At 44.2% G+C, this 17067-nt stretch overlaps 1 protein-coding gene and 1 pseudogene across 2 annotated transcripts in view; one reads left to right on the forward strand and one right to left on the reverse strand.

Annotated features, from left to right (window-relative positions):
* LOC126483939 (pickpocket protein 28-like) overlaps positions 1-17067 on the reverse strand; it is a 286412-nt gene that overhangs the window by 146923 nt on the left and 122422 nt on the right. The gene's annotated exons all lie outside the window — the stretch shown is intronic.
* Positions 9392-9509, forward strand: LOC126485195 (5S ribosomal RNA; annotated as a pseudogene).

The following is a 17067-nucleotide window of genomic DNA, read 5'->3' on the forward strand; positions in this document are numbered from 1 at the left end:
ATCTCAGTTGTAATTACACTATTGGCCATTAAAATTGCTACACCACGAAGATAACGTACTACAGACGCGAAATTTAACCGACAGAAAAAAGATGTGATATGCATATGATTAGCTTTTCAGAGCATTCACATAAGGTTGCCGCTGGTGGCGACACCTACAACATGCTGACATGAGGAAAGTTTCCAACCGATTTCTCATACAGAAACAGCAGTTGACCGGTGTTGCCTCGTGAAACGTTGTTGTGATGCCTCCTGTAAGTAGGAGAAATGCGTACCATCACGTTTCCGACTTTGATAAAGGTCGAATTGTAGCCTATCGCAATTGCGGTTTATCGAATTGCGACACTGCTGCTCGCGTTGGTCGAGATCCAATGACTGTTAGGAGAATATGGAATCAGTGGGTTCAGGAGGGTAATACGGAACGCCGTGCTGGATCCCAACGGCCTCGTATCACTAGCAGTCGAGATGACAGGAATCTTATCCACATGGCTGTAACGGATCGTGCAGCCACGTCTCGGTCCCTGAGTCAACAGATGGGGACATTTGCAAGACAACAACCATCTGCACGAACAGTTGGACGACGTTTGCAGCAGCATGGACTATAAGCTCGGAGACCATGGCTGCGGTTACCCTTGACGCTGCATCACAGACAGGAGCGCCTGCGATGGTGTACTCAACGACGAACCTGGGTGCACGAATGGCAAAATGTCATTTTTTCGGATGAATCCAGGTTCTGTTTATAGCATCATGATGGTCGCATCCGTGTTTGGCGACATCGCGGTGAACGCACATTGGAAGCGCGTATTCGTCATCGCCATACTGGCATATGACCCTGCGTGATGGTATGGGGTGCCATTGGTTACGCGCCTCGGTCACCTCTTGTTCGCATTGACGGCACTTTGAACAGTGGACGTTACATTTCAGATGCGTTACGACCCGTGGCTCTACCCTTCATTCGATCCCTACATTTCATCAGGATAATGCATGACCGCATGTTGCAGGTCCTGTACGGGCCTTTCTGGATACAGAAAATGTTCGACTGCTGCCCTGGCCAGCACATTCTCCAGATCTCTCACCAATTGAAAACGTCTGATCAATGGTGGCCGAGGAACTGGCTCGTCAGAATACGCCAGTCACTACTCTTGATGAACTGTGGTATCGTGTTGAAGCTGCATGGGCAGCTGTACCTGTACACGCCATCCAAGCTCTGTTTGATTCAAGGCCCAAGCGTATGAAGGCCGTTATTACGGCCAGAGGTGGTTGTTCTTGGTACTGATTTCTGAGAAGCTATGCACCCAAATTGCGTGAAAATGTAATCACATATCACTTCTAGTATAATATATTTGGCCAATGAATACCAGTTTATCATCTGCATTTCTTGTTGGTGTAGCAATTTTAGTGGCCAGTAGTGTATTTTTTTTAAAATGACTGCTAATACACTGGATGTGTGGAGCATCCGTTTCCTAGGATGCTTAATAATATTCTAAGGCTGAAGCTGTGTAATCGTACAAAGAATAAAAGAAAAATGACAGCTGCTGGCGGCATTAATTCATTTAAACACTTCATGACTGGTTGCAAAGGCAAAATACATTGTAGTGCGACAGTATGTAGCGAGCAGAAATCCAGACTAACGTCCAGAGAAAATTTTCGCAAAGATTTTTTCATCATGGATGGAAAATTTAGAGAAACTTGGTTACTCAAGCTACAGAAAGAGATAAACTCAAGGCTCGCGGCAAAGAAATCTCCCCACGGTACAGTTTGGGATGTTCCTGGATCTTGAGGGAGCAGATTCATCTACACTATCTGATCAAAAGTGTCTGAACGTCTATTAATGGAAATTAATAGAGGATGTGTCCACCCTTTGCCTTTATGACGCCTTGAAATCTGCTGTGGACACTTTCAACGAGGTATGTGGTGGAATGGTAGCCCGTCCTTCCTTAAGAGCCGAAAGCAGAGAAGGTAGTAGTGGTCGACGCTGGGGTCTCGAGATATGTCGACATTTTAACTGGTACGTAATGTGTTCCAGTGGGTTCAGGTGGGGACTCTGGGAAATCCAGTCAATTTCGTCAAAGATATTATCCAAACACATTGCTTCACAAATGCTGCTTTGTGACTGGCTTGATGGTCATGCTGATACAAAGAATCATAGTCCGCGAATTGTTCCTCTATTCCAAGCAGTGCACTGTGCTGTGAAACGTATTCATATCCTTCCACATTTAGTGTTTTCTTAAGCCAATTCGAGGATTACAGCCTAAAGAAACGAACACCGCCGTACCGTACCACCACCTCTTCCGCACATCACTGTTGCACTACACGTGATGGCAGGTACTCTCCAGGCATTCGGCAAACCCTAACCCTCCCATCGGATTGCCACAGGGTATAGCCTGAGTTATCACTCCAAATCACTCGTTTCCAGTCATCCGCTGTCCAGCTGCGTCGCTCTTTATAGCACTTCAAGGGCCACTTTGCGTTGACCACAGAAATGTGTGGTTTATGAGGAGACGGTCAACCATTGCACCCCGTTCTTTTTAACTCCCTACGCACAGTCACTGTGCTGGCTGGAATGCTGGTAGACCATTGGAACCCTCGACGGATTCCTTCCACTGAAACCATGCAATTTATTTTACAACCAGCCTCCACGATGCTTGAGATCTATCTGGACTTGGTTAAGCTGCGGTTGCTCCTTCGTGTTTCCACCTCACAATCGCCACACCAACAGTCGACAAGGACAGCCTTAGAAGGGTTGAAATGCCCATAATGAATTTTATTTTTACTCAGGTGACATCCACTGACTAGTTGACATTCGAAGTCGCAGAGCTCTTGTGACCGATCAGTTATGCTGTCACAATACCACTCGCCTCCTTTTATACTGGCGGGTCAGGTTCTCGTGACATCTAGTGGTTAGTTCCACATTAAATAGGGGTCCGGATATTTTGACAGGATTGTGTATAAGAACTCTGTCAACTTGTCCGTGAAATCCACTTTCCAAAGAATAGGGCACGGAGAGAATATGCGAAGGTGCAGTTACAACCTCCATCATAAAATACATGTTCCCAAGAAATTGTGCTAAATGATTGTGAGTACAGGGTACACTTCTGTCAGTGGATTAATCAGCGCAATACTGTAGCGCCAAGGTCACTACCGTTTGTATTGTTCACTGCTGAGGACATTTTCAATCGTGGCGGGTTTCTCCATTGCCGCAGTAGACATATTTGGAGTGATCAAAATCCATACCCCATTCTCATTTCAGTTCAAAAGAAACATATCTCGAAAATCTTGTTGGCAGGAATCCGGCAAGACCAGTTAACAGGACTACATTAGCTACTGCTCACTCTGAGTGTTATTCGTTGTGCTGGATGTCTACCGTCCGGCGACTTGAATTCGTGCGTCTGCTTTGCGGGCGCCGGACTTGGGGGCGCTGATCCGGAAATAGCCTCTAGCTGTCATGTGAGCGCCCTCTGTGGTCGACACGCGGTGTACGGCGGCGGCGAGGAGCATCAGTGTGCCGGCTCTGTGACTTGGTGCCATTCAGACCTTCTGGTTTGATCGCCGAAGTAGCGTTGTGCGGCTCGGGCATAAATGGACAAAGTTTGGTGTTCAGTTACAGGCTAACGAAAGAATGTTAGAAGCTTGAATGTGGTAGGGAAGCTATAAAATCTGAAAAAGGAAATGCAAAGGTTCAATCTAGATATGGTAGGCGTCAGTGAAGTATAGGGTAATATCAACAGCAGCAGAAAATGGTATAACTGGAGTAGGATTTGTTATGAATAGGAACATAGGGCAGACAGTGTATTACCGTGAACAGTTTAGTGATTGCGTTGTTCTTATCAGAACTGATCGAAAACCAACACCGACAATGATAGTTCATGTTTACATGCCGACGTCGCAAGCTGGAGATGAAGAGATAGAGAAAGTGTGTTGATAATGAAAGGGTAATATAGTACGTGAAGGGAGATGAAAATCTAATAGTCATGGGGGACTGGAATGCGGTTGTAGGGGAAGGAGTAGAAGAAAAGGTTATAGGAGAATATGGGCTTGGAAAGGAATGAGAAGGAGAAAGACTAATTGACTTCTGTAATAAATTTCGGCTAGTAACAGCGAATACTCTGTTCAAGAATCACAAGATGAGTAGTAACACTTGGAAAAGGCCGATTAATACGCCAAGATTTTAGTTAGATTACATCATGGTCAAGCAGAGGTTCCGAAATCAGATACTGGATTGTAAAATGGACATCTCTAAAAAGGGCAATCATAGAAGCTGGAAAGAAAAACATAGGTAAAGAAAAGAAACCATAGGTAACAGAAGAAATACTTCAGTTGATCGATGAAAGAAGGAAGCACAAGAATGTTCAAGGAATTTCGGGAATATAGATACAGTTGGCTGAGAAATGAAATAAATAGGAAGTGCAGGGAAGCTAAGACGAAAGGGATGGATGAAAAATGTGAAGAAATCGAAAAAGAAACGATTGTCGGAAGGACTGACTCAGCATATAGGTAAGTCAAAACAACCTTCGGTGACATTAACAGCAAGAGTGGTAACATTAAGAGCGTAACAGAAATTGTACTGTTAAATGCAGAGGAGAGAGCGAACAGGAGGAAAGAGTATACTGAAGGTATCTATGAGGGGGAAGATTTGTGTAATGTGAGGTAAGAAGAAACAGGAGTTGATTTAGAAGAGACAGGGGATCCAATATTAGAAACAGAATTTAAGAGAGCTTTGGAATACGTAAGATCAAATAACACAGAGGGGATAGAAATCATTCCGTTAGAATTTCTAAAATCATCGGGGGTAGAGGCAACAAAACGACTATTCACGTTGGTGTTGTAAGACGTCGTGATCTCCTGACATTCATTGCTTACATATTCCGCCCTCCAATCATATTCCGCACATAGATACACTTCATTCGAAACCAAACTCGAAAAGATAAAGTCAATGTTGTATGAATTCATGTAAACGATATGCAAATACCCTCCTGGAAATGGAAAAAATAACACATTGACACCGGTGTGTCAGACCCACCATACTTGCTCCGGACACTGCGAGAGGGTTGTACAAGCAATGATCACACGCACGGCACAGGGGACACACCAGGAACCGCGGTGTTGGCCGTCGAATGGCGCTAGCTGCGCAGCATTTGTGCACCGCCGCCGTCAGTGTCAGCCAGTTTGCCGTGGCATACGGAGCTCCATCGCAGTCTTTAACACTGGTAGCATGCCGCGACAGCGTGGACGTGAACCGTATGTGCAGTTGACGGACTTTGAGCGAGGGCGTATAGTGGGCATGCGGGAGGCCGGGTGGACGTACCGCCGAATTGCTCAACACGTGGGGCGTGAGGTCTCCACAGTACATCGATGTTGTCGCCAGTGGTCGGCGGAAGGTGCACGTGCCCGTCGACCTGGGACCGGACCGCAGCGACGCACGGATGCACGCCAAGACCGTAGGATCCTACGCAGTGCCGTAGGGGACCGCACCGCCACTTCCCAGCAAATTAGGGACACTGTTGCTCCTGGGGTATCGGCGAGGACCATTCGCAACCGTCTCCATGAAGCTGGGCTACGGTCCCGCACACCGTTAGGCCGTCTTCCGCTCACGCCCCAACATCGTGCAGCCCGCCTCCAGTGGTGTCGCGACAGGCGTGAATGGAGGGACGAATGGAGACGTGTCGTCTTCAGCGATGAGAGTCGCTTCTGCCTTGGTGCCAATGATGGTCGTATGCGTGTTTGGCGCCGTGCAGGTGAGCGCCACAATCAGGACTGCATACGACCGAGGCACACAGGGCCAACACCTGGCATCATGGTGTGGGGAGCGATCTCCTACACTGGCAGTACACCACTGGTGATCGTCGAGGGGACACTGAATAGTGCACGGTACATCCAAACCGTCATCGAACCCATCGTTCTACCATTCCTAGACCGGCAAGGGAACTTGCTGTTCCAACAGGACAATGCAAGTCCGCATGTATCCCGTGCCACCCAACGTGCTCTAGAAGGTGTAAGTCAACTACCCTGGCCAGCAAGATCTCCGGATCTGTCCCCCATTGAGCATGTTTGGGACTGGATGAAGCGTCGTCTCACGCGGTCTGCACGTCCAGCACGAACGCTGGTCCAACTGAGGCGCCAGGTGGAAATGGCATGGCAAGCCGTTCCACAGGACTACATCCAGCATCTCTATGATCGTCTCCATGGGAGAATAGCAGCCTGCATTGCTGCGAAAGGTGGATATACACTGTAGTAGTGCCGACATTGTGCATGCTCTGTTGCCTGTGTCTATGTGCCTGTGGTTCTGTCAGTGTGATCATGTGATGTATCTGACCCCAGGAATGTGTCAATAAAGTTTCCCCTTCCTGGGACAATGAATTCACGGTGTTCTTATTTCAATTTCCAGGAGTGTAACAAGTAACTCGCCAAGTGCGCACAGGGGTTGAACTACTCGAGGCTGGTGTACACACACACATTCAAGACACAATGGTCACAAAAGCTTTTAGTTCGGGAGAGGCAAACCGCACGCCAGGAGGCCGGTCCCTTCAGAGGACGAGTCAACCCATCTACGTCGGCCGGCGACCGCCCATAGTGCAGACAGCATTTGCCCGAGTGAAAGGGAGAACGACCCCGTTTTCGGCTTAAAAGCAAATTCCTCTACATTGTGTGGGAGCGCCCAGCCTACACATTACTTACAAACATAGCACACAGTTTCAGAGGTTTTCACAGGGAGACAGCAAACTCCAAACGCTGATGCTACAGACTTCCGGATTTGTCGCCTTAAACGAAACGACATTCTCCCGTTTTAGAAGAGCAATGCTGATTGGCAGACGATATTCCTGACGCCTTGAGCTGAAGGAGTAATGGAAGATACCGAAAGATATACCCCTTCATGTCTTAGCGTGGAGAGGGGCTGTTCCGTTGTCACTCTTGGAGCGAGAACACGTAACGAAAGTGTGTGCGCTTGTACGTGTACTCAAAGAGCGAGGAACAAGTCTCTCATCAGTACTTCACTGTGAGAGCACCTCTGTCAAGAGCGAATTGCAGTGCGACCCTACATTGAGTCCTTGCGACTAAGCGTTGTTCACTGTGATGGCCGCCACACTTATTGTGCGGTGTGAAGAGACAGAGTTATAGTTAAACACCTGTGAGCGAATTTTTGAGTGGCATCGCAGTAGACTGGTTATCTGACCGGTGTACCACGCCAATAGTTAGACTAGGCTCAAATAGGAGTCCTTGACTTCATCAAGGCGTAGGGAGAGTTTGGTTGGCGAAGGTCAATCCATATAGAACGAGAGTTATCTTATTTGTCAGCAGCGAGCGGCACAGACAGCAGTCATCGCAGCCTACGGTATTGTGAGCTACAGCTCTTGCGAGCCCCACATTTCCTCCACAACAGTACACTTCAGTGCATTTCACACGCGACAGACTCGACCATACCTAGCAACATTCTAACGGATAATTATTCAAGTTGAGTAGGTGTGGCTCTCAGCCATTCTGCCAAGTCAATAACAATCTTAAACTTTGTATAGAAATTTCATTAGCGAATCCTATTCTTAAGAGGTACTTCACATTCCAAAAAGAACCCGGAAATAACTTGTTCAGTTCATAACTAAAAGTGCCATTGTGTTTTCTCAGAATTTTTGCAAAAAAATAATAATTTTCGTTAGTTTCATGTTTTTCTTACACTAACTAGCTCTACTCCAGTACCCAAGTATCCCACTAGTAATGTAAGAAATTTTGTGAATTTTGTGTCATTTCCTTACAGTGGACGACTCCAGAAGATATTTATTGCTACAAGTTTTTCAGGCATTTCTCTTTAGAACGTTAGGAGCGTCTGTCTGGCTTCTGTAGTAGTCTACGGGTGGAAATTGCATCTTGCAGGAGCCACAGAGTAAAGGGTACATCTCAGATTAATCCGTTGCGCAGAATGACAGAATAGCACCCACACGCTCACAGTGTGTAGAATGTATGAGTCTGGTCACATACCGTCTGACTTCCGGAAAAATATCACCCATACAATTCCGGAGACTACAAGAGCAGACAAGTGGGAGAATTGCCGCACAATGAGCTTAACAGCTCATGCATCCAAGTTGCTGACAAGAATAATATACAGAAGAATGGAAAAGAAAATTGAGGATGTGTTAGATGACGATCAGTTTGGCTTTAGGAAAGGTAAAGGCACCAGAGAAGCAATCTGACGTTGCGACTGATAATGGAAGCAAGACTGAAGAAAAATCAAGACACCTTCATAGAATTCGTTGACCTGGAAAATGCGTTCGACGATGTAAAATGATACAAGATGTTCGAAATTCTGAGAAAAATAGGGGTAAGTGGTTACGTATAGTGAGAGACAGTTAATATGCATTATGCACTAAGATGAAATGGAATAATAAGAGTGAAGGACCAAGAACGAAGTGCTCGGATTACAAAGGATGTAAGATTCTAATCGCCCGTACTCTTCAATCTGTATATCGAAGAAGCAATGACGGTAATAAAAGAAAAGTTCAAAAGTGGGATTAAAATTCAAGGTGAAAGGATGACATTACTATCCTCAGTGAAACTGAAGAAGAATTACATGATCTGCTGAATGGAATGAACAGTCTAATGAGTACAGGTAATGGACTGAGAGAAAATCGAAAGAAGACGAAAGGATTGAGAAGTAATAGAAATGAGAACAGCGAGAAACTTAACATCAGGACTGGTGGTCACGAAGTAGATGAAGTTAAGGAATGCAGCAACCTAGGCAGCAAAATAACTAATGACGGACGGAGCAAGTAGGACATCAAAAGCAGACTAGCACTGGCAAAAAGGCCATTACTGACCGAGACAAGTCTACTAGCATCAAACATAGGATTTAATTTGAGGAGGAAGTTTCTGAGAATGTACGTTTGGAGCACAGCATTGTATGGCAGTGAAACATGGACTATGCAAAAATCGGAACACAAGAGAATCGAAGAATTTGGATGTGGCGCTACAGACAAATGATGAAAATTAGGTGGACTATATGGAATGAGGAGGTTCTGCGCAGAATCGAAGAGGAATGGAATATGTGGAATACACTGACAAGGAGAAGGGACAGGATGATAGCATATCTGCTAAGACATCAGGGAATGACTTCCACGATACTAGACGGAGCCGTAGAGTGCAAAAACTGTAGAGGAAGACAGAGATTGGAATATATACAGCTTATAATTCAGGACGTAGGTTGCTAGTGCTACTGTGAGAGGAAGAGTTTGGTACAGGAGAGGAATTCGTGGCGAGCCGCATCAAACCAGTCAGTAGACTGATGATTTAAAAAATATATATATAATGGTTGGGGTCCGTAGTCACATAATTGATCTGCAGCTTCTGCGACTGTGAAGTCTACATGACTGAGTTATCAGTTTGGTATTGCTAGTATCCTGTCTGTAGGTAACGGCCTTGCCGCAGTGGAAACACCGGTTCCCGCGAGATCACCGAAGTTAAGCGCTATCGGGCGTGGTCGGCACTTGGATGGGTGACCATCCAGGCCACCATGCGCTGTTGTCATTTTTCGTGGTGCACTCAGCCTCGTGATGCCAATTGAGGAGCTACTCGACCGAACAGTAGCGGCTTCGGTCAAGAGTACAATCATAACGACCAGGAGAGCGGTGTGTTGACCCCATGCTCCTCCTATCCGCATCCTCCACTGAGGATGACACGGTGGTCTGATGGTCACGGTAAGCCACTCGTGGCCTGACGACGGGGTGCTTTTCTTTTTTTTTTTTTTTTTTAGTATCCTTTCTGTTTTGCTTGAGTGTGTAGTCAAGTCGTAGGTTGTTCATTCTCTCTCTCTTTCTCTGTGCTCATGAGTAGGAGAACGTTCTATAGTGACGTTTTACATCCTTATGTGGGAACGTGACTAAAGATTTTACGCATGTGCGCTGATTGTACAAGATTTTAGTGTATTTTGAAATCTTGTTGAGATTCATCTTCTAAGCACCGTACTCGCGAATAAAGCGTAGGGTTTTCCCTGTGGCTGTAGCCTGTGGAAGTATTATACGCTGTATGAATTCTGGTGAAAAATACCAGAAAGTGTGTTTACGTTCGGCCACATTAACAGTGAGCAAAAAACTGAAGTGTGATAAAATGCAGTCTGCGCGGCCTTTCTGTGTTGGTGTCAGTGTTGTATTTAATTTAATTACAAGCACTAGTATAAGAATTTCTATTGGCTCCCTGTAGGGTAGCCCTTTTATTCTAAACCGAGATGTGGTACACCGTGGTTCCTTAGACTACAATACTTATTAGTTACCTTGCATAAGTGATACCTATGGAAATCTAGGGCTGTGCTTTAAATGGATGTTAATGCGTGCTAAGTTATTTAAATTCTACTGTGCGAGAAATCAACTGCTTCGACTGCTGATGCTTTGGCGTGGAGAGAGCGTAGCGCTTGACACCGTACAATTAAGCTGGTTCACTGGGCACTCGTAGTTGCGTGCGATGTGCGTTGTGTCCGATGGTGACTGGTGACCAGGGTTCATTAGTTATTACGTGTGGCATAAATTGTTATTGTGGAGATATTCTCATCAACGAGGACAACCTAAACAAATGATGAATTCACTTGCCTATGATTATATTTGGAGCAAGCTTGTTAAAGCGAAAGTTAAACATTGACGATAATGAAAATTTAAGTGCTTATTACCACACGAAAAAAATTTAATCTTTGATTAATGATAGTAACTGGAGTCAGTTTTGAAATTTTTTATTAAATGAAAATCTGTGGTTTTTACAGATTTTTTAAAGCCTATACAATTTTGTTTAATCATGAAATTTTAACCGCAAAATCCCTTCAGAATATATTTGATGTGTTCATCTCAAACCTTGTGTTGCCTGTGGTATTTAAGGGATGGTGACGTTATAACTGGGCCGTGGTTGTTATACCGAATCTCAGTTATAGTAGCCACTGCTGGGGGATCGGTGGTGCTCGACATCGCCTTCCGCGCTGGTGATCTCACACCGACGACGGACTCTCCACTGAAGCCTTCAAGATTATTGATCCTGCCGCAAATGAAAGTTTCAATAAATGGTACTCAGCTCAACCTCGTTCACACCACACAACTAAAATTCTTGGTTCTGCGTCACCTGGTGTTTATTCGAAACGTGCTTCCGTAGATGCCGGAGACGGTACCTCTTGCTGCACGCCAGAGGATGCGTTTCCGTGCGTCCGACTTGCATTCGAAGCGATGATCCTGTCACAAGGAGAGTAAGATTGCCGGTTGCCACCCCCATGGACTTATTCGTATGATGTTACATGAAGTTATTGACATATAAAATGCCGATGTTACGGAAGAGTTATTGGTTGGTATTTTCCTAATTTAACTGGTATTGCCATTGTACAACACACCACTATGTTAATTCTGAGTATGTAGAAAAATTTCGTGCGCTTTTGTAATGCACACATTGAGAGTGGTTGTTCTCACTTTATACGCACTGGCGGAAGTAGATCTGTGAGGCCATGTCCTAAGCCGGGTTTGATAGCTCAGTTGACCACGAAAGGCAGATGTCCCAGACTCAAGTCCCGGTCTGGAACGCAGTTTTAGTCTGCGAAGAAGTTTCAAGATGTAAATTGTTTATGTCAACAAAAAACTAATAGTGCATTCTTGGCAGTTTTTCTTTTATGGGCATTAGTTCGTGGTATAAGGTATGTATCTGTGCCTAACGTTTCGCCTCAAGATGCTGGAGACATCCTCAGAGTCTATAAAGACGTAGTTAATTACGTAGAAACTTCAGAAAATAAATTACACATGCCTACCATTGCGCAACAAGAATGGCGCATTATCAGAAGAGAGAGCATATCTCCGTAGGCACAGTTCTGCTGCGATACGGATAATCAGTTCCATCAAAGGGCGTCAATGAAATGGCGCGGCAACTGTAAAAGTGCTCCAAAGCTGAGACACGCGGGGCAGTACGATTATTGTGGGCAAAACGTCTAAATTGGACACATATTCACCTTGAAATTCTGACGGTATATGGACCAAATGCAATTCGGGTCTAGTTGTAATGAATTGGTGCCAACAATGTTACCAAGCCCCAGAGACTTGGGTGATGCTGATGTGATAGGAAAGAAAGGCCATCGAATCAATCACAGACGATAACGTACGGATAATCGAGGAAGAACATCTGGGGGAAAGAGATGTTCCAACGACGAGGACGTTCAATTCCTCGCGTTCACACAGCGGTTCTCGAATGGCTCTGTGACCAAGGAGCGGATTTGTATCATCGAGGAATTGAACGATTGACAGAACGTTCCGACGTTTGTTTAGAGAGACTTGATGACCGTGTTTGAAAATAGTCAAGTATGTGTGACACCTTGAAGAGCAGTGCAAGCAAGATTCAATAAAAAATACTTGATCTGCCATAATAATGTGTAGCTTACTTTTTGAAGCCCCTCATGATTTTCGCACAAGTTTGGATAATCGATCTGTGTTTATACGTAAACGTGCAACTTTTGGGTCGTAATAACAGACTATTGACAAAGATAGTGGAGTCGCACAGTGGTATGTTACTAAGCTTATACTGCAGAATAATTCGCGCTGTTTAATTTATTTACCACTGAAGCAAACAGTTTGTCTCATTAGTCATTCTTCTTTTCTATTTAAGTTGTTTTTGTGATTCTGAATTTCTCTATGCATCTTGGTATATTGATGATTGGATCTTAATGAAACTTAATGAAACTATCGTTACAGATCAACGAATGTGCTAGTTCTCTGGTCCAAGTATATGATCTGCTACTGTCGATGTAACCGAATTGCCCACACGAAAATTGCCTGAAGTTGAACTTGCTTGGTTTAATGACGGGAGGTACTTCTACATTTCTGGATGTGATAACAAGCAGAACACTTATTGTTGGAGTGTTGGGACCCCTACGGCAAATCACGAGAGTCCTCTACAAGCGAAAAAGTGTCACTTTGATATGTAGTCAGTAGTGAGGGCATAATTGGGACTTTGGGACTTATTTTAGAACCACAACTTCAGTAATTGGATCTGGGGCTAGTGTGGTTTCAGCAAGATAGTACCACGGCCTGCACTGATAGAAATTCGATTACTGTTTCGAGGAAAATCTACCCTGGGCGCTTGATCTCCCAGTACGGTGACATTCCATGGCCCCTACGCTCGCCATGCGACTACTTTTTATGAGGCTACGTGAAGTGTATAAACGTCGACCCAGAGGCATAACAACCATGCGGCATGATCACCTTGACAAGGCCACATGCCACAACAGATGCTTCACTAAGTTATTAGAACTTCAGAAACCGCTGCGGTAGTGCATTATCAATTATGGACATCACTTGCAAGACCTGTCGTTGAAAACCTCATAATACTCAATTACATTTGTACCTTATTGATGCCAAAATATAATTTTGTTCTACAACTTTTTTATATTAACCTTAAAAGTCAGAGATACTTCTCTACCCCTCCCTGTGTTACGTTCCACGTCTTTCACAGTAACACTTGTCATCTGCAAACAGAACAAATATTTTGAGCCACCTGTAATGCTTAGTAGCAGTTCTTTGGTATATATCAAGAAAATCAATGGACCGAGAACAGAACTCTGTGGCACCGCCCACATTACAGGACCCCATTATATCCAAATCGGCCGGCCGGTGTGGCCGTGCGGTTCTAGGCGTTTCAGTCTGGAACCACGTGACCGCTACGGTCGCAGGTTCGAATCCTGCCTCGGGCATGGATGTGTGTGATGTCCTTAGGTTAGTTAGGTTTAAGTTCTCGGGGACTGATGAACACAGATGTTAAGTCCCATAGTGCTCAGAGCCATTTGAACCGTTTTATATCCAAATCCCTTCCCTGTTGACACTGAAGGACAACCTTCTGTTTCCTGTTTCAACCATTGTTGAGACTAAGTTGTGGTTGCGAAATACTCATATGAATTAATTACTCGACCACAAGGAAAATCTATTTGGCTTGCGGAGAAAAAGGAACACAGTTGGCAATATTGATCCGTACGACTTATCTTAGAAGATAGAATGCAGAAAGGCAAGCCTACATATATAACTTTTGTAGATTTAGAGAAAGCTTTTGACAGTTTTGACATTAATACATTCTTTGAAATTTTGAAGGTATAAGGGCAAAATGTGAGAAGCTACAATGCTGTCTACAGTTTGTACGGAAGCCTGACTGCATTTATAAGAGTCTAAGGGCCTGAAATGGCCCCAGTTGAGAAGGGAGCTATTCATGTTTGAAGCGTCTCCTCGCGTGTTATTCAACCTGTACATCGAGCAAATAGTAAAGGAAACTAAGAAGAAACTTGGAAAGGGAATCAAAGTTTAGTGGGAAGAAATAAAAACATTGAGATTTTCCGATGAAATGGTAATTCTGTCAGAGACTCTAAGGATTTGTTAGACGCAATGCACTGGAGTAAGACCAGACGATGGTGAAGGATTTAAATTAAGAAACCAGCCACTAAAAGCAGCAGATGAGAATCGCTGCTTTGATAGAAAAATAGCTGCAGAGTGGCAATATCAAGAAAGCATTTGTGAAAAAGAGAAATACATCAACATCAAATACGTATTTAAGTATCGGGAAAATCTTTTCTGAAGTATTCTTCTGAAATCTAGCCGCATGCTGAAGTGGAACGTAGACGATAAACATTTCAGACAAGATAAGAATAGGAGCTTTAGATACGTGGTTCTACAGAAGAATGCCAAAGATTATGTGGGTATATCTGGTAACTAAGAGGTACTGAATCCAATGTGGATGACTGAAATTATTTACGGTAAAACTGGACTAAAAGAAAGAATCGGTTGATGGGGCACATCCTGAGGATTTCCAGGAGTCGTCAATCTGGTAAAAGTTGCAGAAATCATACAGAATTACGGAGGCATGATTACAAAAAATAATTCAAATGGCTCTTAGCACTATGGGACTTGATATCTGAGGTCATTAGTCCCCTAGACTTAGAACTACTTAAACCTAACTAACCTAAGAACAGCACACACATCCATGCCCGAGGCAGGATTCGAACCTGCGACCGTAGCAGCAGCGCGGTTCCGGACTGAAGCACCTAGAACCACTCTGCCACAGCGGCCGGCGGCGTGACTGCAGTTCACAGTGAATGGGTATAGGTTCCAGCAATGTGCAGAGACGAAGAGGGTTGCAGGGAATAGAGTGGAGGGTTGCATCAAACTAGTCTATGAACAGTACCACTGAGCGAGGTGGCGCAGAGGTGAGATCATGGACCTGCATTCGGGAGGACGACGGTTCAAACCCGCGTCCGGCCATCCTGATTTAGGTTTTCCATAATTTACCTGTCATTTCAGGCAAATGCCGGGATGGTTCCTATGAAAGGCCGCGGCCGATTTCCTTCCCCATCCTTCCCTAATCCGATGGTATCGATGACCTCGCTGTTTAATCCCCACCGCTAAGTCAACCAACCAACTAACCAACATGTGCTCTTGGCCGCATGTGCAGTCGGTATTGTACTTCTGGCGCGGCAACTGGCGGGCGTATATCGCTTAAAGTACTCTAATATGCACACATCTCTTTTGTAATTTTAATCACTGTGTGAATGTGCTGTCTTGTCAGCACTCCTCTGATGCGCCCGGTGACTGTTTTTTCACGTGGCAGAAGACCTTTCTTCTTAGCTGATCCTTTTCTGAAAGTAGCTCTAGATATTTTTGGATGTAGTGCCTCATTTACCTTTCTGTCACATTACCTATTTCTCCTGAAAGCAATAGCTCGAGCTCTTCATACAAGTAGTGTGGCTCAAAAATTTTTTTATCTGGGTTCACGAATGTCCTAATTTATCTTCTCCTTTCCTACTTGAAGGGGCGGTTGGAAATTTGTAATGGTATCTGTCCGTGTGAGTAGATCTTATGTAGATTTCGCAACTGTGCACCCAAAAATAAAGTTTAATCTGTCTCTCTTTCCATTATGTATTTTATATTAGAACTTGCTGACAGACCGGGCTCTGCCCAGGTTTTCATTTTGGCAATTTTCTATTAGAAATGAAAACAAGAAAATGAACTATGTTTGTAGTGTAATATCGAAGAAACTTCATTTCCATATGTTCGTGAAAATACTTTTGTATTATGAAAACTGTCGCACAAAGATACCAGATAGTATCTGTACACTACTCTGAGCGCATCTGCTTGGAGTCTCTACAACGCGCTTTTGTAAACTTCTCTATGGCAACGCTTGTTCATAGCTCTATAGAAGGCTATCGTTTACGCTTGAAGCCTTTTGCGCTTCGCAGGTGAAGCTTGTCAAAAGTGCTGCCAAGTGTCAGACTGAAGATTACTCAACTGCAGTAGTTTTTTTGTAGCAAAGAATAAATGTATTAAAATTTCGTGCATGATGCAAAATTTTTTCACGCATCTCAATGTGTATGACGTCGTATGTCTTGAACTAAGTGACGTGCAGTGATATATTTGTGTAAGTACATTAAATGGCATATGCGGATACTGTCTGCAAAATGTGTTGTGAATGGAGTTAATAACGAAGAAGTAATACATTTAAATATCATGCATACGCGACAGTTTTTCACGCATTTCGGCGTTTATGGTGTCATATCTCCTGAACTGTGTTTGGTACTGTGATATAATCTGTAGGTGCAATTGTCGGCATGTGTGGATACTGTCTGCGAAATTTAATGCGGATAGAGTCGATATCACGGAAGTAATTAATTTAAACGTCTTGTATGATGCGGCAGTTTTTCACGCATCTCATTGATCATGACGTCATATCTCCTGAACTGTAATAGGTTGGTGGTTCCTACCCTTACAGCAATTGTTGCCTGACAGTAAGGCTGGTAACTGGGGTCCGAGATAGGTAAGAAATTTACAGTGTGAACAGATTTAGATCTCAAGATAATTGCCCGGAAGCGTCAGTGCTTACGTGCTTCACAGCAGTGACCTTTGAACTTTCTGAAGAGGTATAATTAGCAGTTCATGAGGGGAGGTAGCACGCAGCAAAAGGATTCTTCTACTTCTTGTAGAGAATGCATTCCGAGCAACTGATAAACACTGAATCTTTATTCACTGGAGAATAAGCCACTACAATAATAAATCAGTTTGCAATTCAGAAGCGATTATTGACGCGTTTCGGGCTCTGC

Source organism: Schistocerca serialis, chromosome 6, assembly GCF_023864345.2.
Source record: "Schistocerca serialis cubense isolate TAMUIC-IGC-003099 chromosome 6, iqSchSeri2.2, whole genome shotgun sequence".
Classification (NCBI taxonomy): domain Eukaryota; kingdom Metazoa; phylum Arthropoda; class Insecta; order Orthoptera; family Acrididae; genus Schistocerca; species Schistocerca serialis.